An 8278-nucleotide genomic window follows, 5' to 3' on the forward strand; every position below is an offset into this window, starting at 1 on the left:
GCCTGGCGCTCGGCGACCCTGCACCACCGGGTCCCCCGCGCGCCCCGGGGAGAGGGCCGCTTGCAGGCCGCTCGCAGCCGAGCCCCCGCGGCTCACCCCGGCGAGCCGGCCAAAGTCTGCCCAAGTACGGAGACCCCGTTGAGGACTGTGGGAGTTTGGGCGGCTTAATGGGATTGTGTTCGGTGCTTCAGGCGCTCCTTTAAAAGATCCCATGGCACCAACGAAACTCCAATAAAAGGGCCTAATTGCTCTCTGACTTTCTATGAAACTTTCTAAGCTGTGCTGACATCCTCGAATACAACTATGGAATTCGACAGTGGGGACCGGAGGGGGGGGGGTGCGGAGAGAAAGCGGTTCTCAGCGAGGCTTGGGTGAGGTGGGGGGCGGCTCGGGGGAGGGGAGGTGGGGCGGGTGTGAAGTCTGCGCCCGGGAAAGAAAAATATGAGTGTTCTCCTTTGTGTGCGGACAAACAGCCGAGCGCCGGAGGTCGGGTCCGGGGTCACGCGGCTCCGGGCTGCAGCTGCCGCCGTGGGGCGGGGGTCCCGGGCGGCCCCCCGGGCGTCTCGGCCCGGCGGCGGCATCGGCATTCCCGCGGCGCGGGCGGCCGCTGTCCTCGCACGACCCCGGCCCGTCCAGAGCGCGCCCCGCTACGACCCTCGGGTAAGCTCCGCGCGCCAGGGCCCCTCACCCCTCGACAGGGCGCACGGGAGGCCCAGGCTCGGGCCCCGCCTCCCCGAGCTCCGCGGTCCCCGCGCTCCTGGGACCGGACGCCCAGCCTGGACCCCCAGGAGCCCGGCCACCGCGGCGCCCGGCCCGCGCCCGGGGCCTGGGCCTGGGCCTGGCCTGGCCTGCTGAGCCCGTTGCGCCTCGCTCCGGGCCCAGGAGGCCGGAGCCGCCTCGGGGCCGGCTCGGCCCTCGCGGGAGGGGGCCCACGAGAGCACAGGTGACCTGCCCAGGGCGCCCGTGGCGGGGTCACCCTCCCTCCGAACTACTCCGTGGGCGGTGGCCTTACCAGGGTCCCGGCCCGGGCGCTGGCGTCCCCGGGGCCCTCTGCGAGCCCCCGCCGCCCCCTGGGAGCGCTCCGGTGCGCAGGCGCTGGGCGCAGGGGGCCAGACTTCCGCCGCGTGGGCGCGCGGGCGTGGGCCGGGGCCTCGGACGCTGCCCTGCGTCCCCACGCGGTCACCCGAGGGTGAGGGCACACTGGGGGCTGGGGGGGGGGGGGCCGGGTAAAGAGATGGCGGCGTCGGCGAGGCCCAGGCGCCGGCAATCAAAGGCTGGGGATGGCGCCCGCCGCGTTGCCCACGGCCAGGCCCAGGGCATGAAAGGATCTTTATCCTCGAGTGACACGGCGGCGGTTTCCTCCTGCCTCCCCCTCCCGCGGCCCTAATTGGGGCCGGCTGCTAATGTGATTAAAGGCCAGTTAAATGTTTCTCGGGGCAGATGGTGGGAAGAGGCCGGGACCCCTGCCCCCTCCCGGGGTCACGCCGGGCCCGTGGTCAGGGGGCCGGTGGTGGTGCCAGTCCCAGGGCAGCCTGGCCGGGCGCCCGCCGATTGTTCACCCCGAGGCGGGGAGGCCGCGGGCGGGCTCCTGGGGCTTTATGTAAGCTGGTGGGCTTGGGGCCCGGCCGGATTTGGGGATTCTTTTCGCACAGTTTCCATTTTCTGGCCTTTGGAACAGCGCCCCGGGCCCTCGGGGCCCTCCCCCTCCGGTGCCCGGCGCCTGCGGGGCCCAGCCGCGGAGGCAGGCCTGGGGGCGCGGGGCGCTGAGGGTCTGGCAGGCTCGGAGCTGTTCTCCGTGGGATCTCCCCACCGAGGACAGTGTGGCAGATGGTGGTGCTGCGGGGGCCAGGCGGAGCCCCCAACCCGCAGCGCCCCCAGACCTAGGCGACAACCGGGTCCCCACGTCGGCGGCGGCGGCGGCGTGGGTGGTCTCGCCCTCCCGGGAGGGCTGGACGTCGTGGCTGCTGGGGGCGCAGGGCCTCGGAGCCAGGGTGCGCGCAGCGCTGCCCGCCGCGCCGGCTCCCCATGGCGGCCGGAGGCCCTGAAGACCCCTCCCCGAGCCTGCCCGACCCGGTGGAGGCTGTGCGGCCCCCGGACGGCTCCGCTGCGCCCCGCGCCGGGAAGGCCAGGCCGGTGCCCGGGGCCGCGGAGTCAGCGCTCGGAGCCCCGGCCGCACGGCCCGCTCCCCGCCGGTCCCCCAGCGGGCCCCGGCCTTGCGCTCGCGCGGGTTCATCGCTCTGGAGTCCCCGAGAGGCCAAGAGCGAGGCTCGGCTGAGTCCCCGCGCCTCTCAAGTGGCAAATCTGGAACCAGTTAGGATGGGGGAGGCAGATGGAAGCCAAACGGAAGCCCGGCGGCAGAGTGAGCTCAGGACGGTCCGCCAGGTGGCCCTGGCCGTGCGCTCGGGCGGCGGCGGCGGCGGCTGCGGGCGCGCGGGGCCCCGGCGGAGCAGGTGGGACGCGGCCGGACCCACGCCGCAGGCCGCGCGCCTCCGTCCGGCCCCCGCGGGGGTCTCCCCACGGCCCCCCGTGCGCCGCAGAGAGGGAGACGGCTCGCCAGCTGGAAGGCCGCGCGGGGCCGGGGCGGCGGGGACGGCGGGAGGGCGCCCGGCGCTTCGGGCGGAGCCGGCCTCGGACGGGCCAGGAGAGGCCATGGGCGCCCCCGCCGCGCGGCCCGTCCCCCGGGAGCCCGTCACCTAAGCAAGCGTGCTTCCGTGGAAATTTTACAGATCGGTTGTTTACTCTTTTCAAATATTTTCTGGAATAGTCTGCAGAACTTTCTCACATCTAACAAATGGCAGACTGAACTGATGAGAAGATATGAAATAAACAGAATGACATTTCAATTTAAGTGGGGCGAAAGCAAACGGTATTTTTTTTAATAATATTTTTGTCAAAATGTGCCGTGGATCTAAAATTTTGTCGTGTTCAAAATATATAATTTGGGGGGGGGGTACCTCAAGTACACATTTTATGCATTTTTCAACCAGAAGAAGTAAAACCTTTAAAAGGCAAAAGCACAAAGCAAGAAGAGGCTGGGAAGGAAGTGGTCTCTCTCCAGCTCTCCTGTTTTTTTCTTCTCCTCCCTAATAGCCTGAAGGAAGATATAGTCAAAATAAAACAATTACATATTAAACTAACACATAGATGGAATTAATTCCTTCCCAGATGGTCTGAGGGACCTGGCTGTTGCAGTGTGCCCAGAAAATGCTAGATTCAAGGTGATTTTCTCTCCCTCAGCCGCTCAGAGAATTGTAAACAGCTTCAGCCTCATGATTTGTTTTAATCTGCTTATTGAACGCAGATAAAATTAGAACCGTCTTCCACTTGACATAAACGTCGCTCAGGAAGAGTCACCAGGTTTTTTCGCCGAAGGAATATCTGGGGTTTTTTTTTTGTTTTGTTTTGTTCAAAATGGTAATATTTAACTAGTATGTAACCAACTACAAGTTCTGAGGTCAGGAACCCCATGGCCGTAAAAAAGAAAAAAAAAAATCAGTGTTTAAACTAATCTTGCCCTTGTTCTCTTCCAGCGATCTTGTGTCGATAAGCAAGTACCAGAGAGTAAAACAAATGATTTGTGTGTTCCTGGCAAATAATTTTTTGAGCTTCAAAAAATCAAAAACACGTTGCCTGTTGCTTTTTAGGAATACCTTGTAAACTGGACGGGAGGGGGTGGTGCAGGAAATACAGTTTCATTGACCCTTGGAAAACTGGAGGATAGTCGAGGTGCAGTCAGCTTTGCTCTGTTAGGGCAGGTGCCGCTCGACAGGAGGGTGAATCTCAAGGTGAGGCTTCAGGTGCTTGGTCACCTGTGAAGACACAGGGGCCCCCTGACAGTGGTGACAGGTGCGGTGAGGTAATGAAGCAGACAGGTCAGTTGTGCAGACAGGACCTAGCCCCCCTCCACCACCACCCCCTTGCCCCCTGCAGCCTGGCCAGCTCCCATCCTGCCGCCCCCATGACCACGTTTCAGTCCCATCTGGAGGACCCTCTCCCTTTTTAGGATGTTTTCTCTCCTTTAAACACACCCTGCTGGCCCACTCAGCAGCATTACCGGGGACCCATTTGTCATTTTCGCTCACAAAGCAAAAAGTTAACCAAAGTCTGGACCAGAGAAGCCTCCCCCCTGCCCCCGCCAGGCTCCTCTGTCACCTCAACAGCCCAGACCATGGGACATCTTTATTCACACCCCACAAAGGCCAGGCAACCGCGCGTGCAACCTCACGCCTGATTCCAGACGCGGCTGTATTTAGGTGTGTGAGAGTGTTGGAGATTTTTTTTTTTTTTTTATTGTTTCCATCCTCGATTTGTTCTGTTTTCGCAGGGAACCAGCCGGGGTTTATGCCCCGTGTCCGAGTCTCTGTGGTGGGAATAGACCCATTCAGACAAGGCCTAACAGATACGTGGGGCCAGCCCACCCCCCAGCCAGGGTGAGTTACCTGATTGAAAAACAAATCTGACAACCCCAAAGCTTTCCTCCACGTGCCCACCGCCAGCAGGAGGGAACACAGACTCCTTCCTTCCCCAGCAGGCGTCCCAACCAGCCTGGCCTTTCTTGGCCCTGCCAACATCATTACCCTGACATTCCTTTGCCACCACCCCCCCCCCCTCCAAGACAGTCTCCCCTGCCACCAACATGGCTCAGCGACAGGAGAGGCTCTCACTCTGCCTGTTCCCCGTGACCACATGGGGTACAGCGCCTCTCAGAGCCGGCCAGCCTGGTGAGGGCCCTCGAAGGCCTAGCTTTGGGGAGCTCAGCAGCATCCCTAGCCTGCAGGTGAGGAACCCCGTGGGATCGCAGTCAAATACCAACACCCCAACCTGTCAGACCCCACACGGTGGTGCCGCCACCCTGCCGAGCCAGCCACATTGGTGTGCGGGCAGAGGCACATTGCGGAAGTCCTCTAGCACATCCTGGCTCCTGTCCTGCGCCCAGCACTGGCGTTCTTGTTCGGAGAACAAAGGCCCGGAGGCCCCTGCAGAACAGAGAGAGGCTGAAAGCAGTGGCTTTCAAAGTTTGCTGACCGTGGCCGGGGTAAGAAATGCATCGTGCGTCTCAACTCGGTGCACGCATAATGGCTACGTATGAAATAAGTGATGAACTTTTCATGCACGCGTAACCAAACGCTTTCGCAAAAGAATACTTCTCTTTCCGTGCATCGTGAGCCCTGACGTTTGTTATCCTGTTTTGTTTCTTCCCGGTGGCGGCAGCCACCTGCTAAAATGGTCCCATGCTCCCAGAGGGCAGCAGCTCAGAGTTTGCAAACCACTGTCTTCAGAGCTGAGGGTCTGCGGGGCGCAGGAGCGTGGGACTCGATCTGGGGCACCCACAGCCCCCGCCTGCTACGTTTGCTTCCCCTATTCCAGCCCTGGAGTCAGACTGTCTTGCTGGGATTCCCAGAGCCATGACACTGGGGAAATCCCCTGCCCCCCCTCACTGAGTTTCCTTCTCTTAGAATGGGGGTGACAGTGCCCACCTCCAAGGCTCCTGGGGACAATCAAATGAGATCGTGCACAAAATGAGGGCCTGACTCCGAGTGCCCAAGCATCCGTCTCTTCCATTTGTCTGCCAGGATGCCGGCCCCAGTCTGCCTCCCAGTAGGACTCTCCCCCTGCCGGCTTCCCTTTGGGCCACCTCTGTGGTCCCCACTGCAGGCTTCAGGGCTCACAGATCTGTATAGTCCAGCTCTGTGTCCATTGAGCCCTGATTTAAAAAAAAAAATTTTAATGTTTATTTAGTTTTGAGAGAGAGAGAGAGAGAGGGACATTGATGAGCAGGGGAGGGGCAGAGAGAGGGAGACACAGAATCCAAAGCAGGCTCCAGGCTCTGAGCTGTCAGCACAGAGCCCAACGTGGGGCTCGAATTCACACACCATGAGATCATAACCTGAGCCGAAGTCGGACACTCAGCCGACTGAGCCCCCCAGGTGCCCCTGACCGAGCCCTGATTAAGTCATAGGTCACACCCCCGTGGACCTTCCGCTGGCTGCTGGTTGCTTTGGCACTGACCCCAACAAGAGTACGTTGTGGGATGGGGGTGCTGCTCTTCTCGTGTTGCCGATCGAGTATCCGGGGCCCAGAGGGGCGTCACACAATTAGTAAGGGTAGAGCTGGGGTTAGGCCAGCTCTCCTGGCCTTGGAACACTGTCACACTCCCCCTGATGCGCAGCCCCTGGGTCCATGCCCAGCGTCCTCCCTGCAGCCAGACAGAGATGACCCTGGCCTCGGGCTCTCTCCCCAACCACCCTCGAGGGATGGCTCCCTCTCCTGGGGTGTGGGGCTTGCTCCCTGGGGGAGGGACACGGAGCTCCTGTCTTCCACGGCCCCCAGGCAGCAGGGAGGACGATCATTCCCCGGCTCGCCTTCTCCTCCTCAGTCCTGGGAGGGCTGACTTCATTTTCCCTTGAACAGCCACCTCCTGGGGGGCAGAACCACAGTCTTCCCGCACCCCCTACCAGGCCGCTCGCTGCTTCAGTGATGAAGTCAGACGTGAGACCAGGAGTAGCTGCCCTTACATCCTCTGCACATACGCACGCATGTACACACACACACACACACACACACACACACACACCCTCATGCGTGCACACACTTACACACGCTCATGCATACACACACACACTTGCAAATTACTTTCATACACGTTAACCGCTGCAGCCTTCCTGTAATCAGTATACGGACATCAGGAAACAGATGGCTCACTTACTCTTGGGCCAGGTAATAGAATTTTCTGGAAACCGATGGAAGTTGTCTGTGAAAGGCTCTTCCCCTCAAGTTTTTTTCAGGCTTTCTGTATCTTCCATGGCCTTAAGGTGGGAGGATGCCGTGCAGGGAAGCTCCCTGTCCCCTGAAGCAGACAGAGACCTCCTGTGGGACCGAGCCCTTCTCCAGACACCCAGGTCCCTGCCCACAGCCAGTGATCTAGCGGGAGACAGACAGGCAGTGTGGGGGCTGTGGCAGGGATGGGCCGTCTGGGAGCAGGCAGCTGTGGACCAGGTGGCCAGGGAAGGTGGTGTCAAAAACGAACGTGGCAGCAAAGCTCTGGAGGAACGTTCTGGCACCTGTGCATGCAGAGGCCTGATCCAGGACCCGGTGCAGTACAGGGGAGCAGGAAGGAGCTGGTCTGGCTACAGCAAGGGGCAAGTGGCAGACGAACTGAAAAAGAATGGTGGGGTGTCTCTGGCCCTGCAGCCTTGTCTACCCAGGAGTCCACGGGAGCTGCGGGGCCCCTCTCCCACCCCGGCCCCCTCCGCCCCGCCTCTCAGGGCTGCAGCAGGTCGCGGCAGTTCAGAGTGTCCGAGGGACCCGCACGTCCACGGCTGCTCTGCGGGGCCAGCCCCGTCTCTGGCTTTTGCAATCTGTCCTTCGGAGTCAACTTTCCCTTGTAAGGATTTTCCCTTTTACTTGTTTGGTTCATCTGACAGCTTTTTATCGCTTTGAAGCTGCTCTTGTATGATCCAGCTGTTCTGGCCTGCTGTCTTCCTCCCTCTCGGACCTCACGGGGGAGACTGAGAGCGGTGGACACCCCACCACTGCTTCCTTGTGGCCTCCACTGCCCATCTGCCTGCGCGGCAGAGCCCCGGGGCCCTGGAGCTGAAGCCTAAAGCGCTGACGGGGCTCAGAGTCGTTCTCCAAGCTTGCTCCAGCCAGAGGCTTCGAACCGCACAGTGGGGAGGCGCCTGCACCCCCACTCCCCATGCATGCAGGTGCACACACACACACACACACACACACACACACATACGCCTGTTGTCCCGTGAAGAAAACTGTCCACATACAGGAGTGAGCTTCCCGGCACCGGCTGACCCAGGGTCGCCCTCCAAGCCACCCTTGGGGCCAGTGCAAGACGCCTTCTGAGGCTCGTTCTGACCCCGGGGACCTGGGCGCTGGAAAGCAGGTCCGGGCTTCTGGTCCCCCGTGATGGTTGGCTTAGGTGTGTGCTTCCCCTTCAGCATCCATGAGTGAGCACTGCCATCTGTCCACCTGCCTCATCCGGGCATTGCTTCTGCTGGACAGCTCTTCACTAGGTGTGCAAGCATTCTAGAAAGTTCTTTGAGCTCCATTGGCCGTCGGGCCCTGGATAATCAGAGATGATGAGGCTGGCCTTGCAAGGCAGACAGACAGGTTGCACAGAGGTGAGCAGGTTCCTCGGAGGGGTGGGGACCCCGCCCTCCCATCCTCCTGCTGGCCCGCTCTGCTGTCACACACGCCCCGCTCACCTCGTGCTCCCTTCCCCCTTGCTTTCTGCCCCCCTGCTCACTGGACTTTGGATGCATTT

The 8278-nt window shown here is 61.3% G+C and overlaps 1 long non-coding RNA gene across 1 annotated transcript; it reads right to left on the reverse strand.

Annotated features, from left to right (window-relative positions):
• Positions 1-2904: 2904 nt before the first annotated feature.
• LOC125168706 (uncharacterized) lies at positions 2905-7266 on the reverse strand. Its single transcript, XR_007153261.1, has 3 exons — positions 7062-7266; positions 6707-6847; positions 2905-3809 (listed from the first exon to the last, which is right to left on the reverse strand). It is a non-coding gene; the product is annotated as an uncharacterized LOC125168706 (long non-coding RNA).
• Positions 7267-8278: the final 1012 nt, after the last annotated feature.

This window comes from Prionailurus viverrinus, chromosome B3 (genome assembly GCF_022837055.1).
Source record: "Prionailurus viverrinus isolate Anna chromosome B3, UM_Priviv_1.0, whole genome shotgun sequence".
Classification (NCBI taxonomy): Eukaryota; Metazoa; Chordata; class Mammalia; order Carnivora; family Felidae; genus Prionailurus; species Prionailurus viverrinus.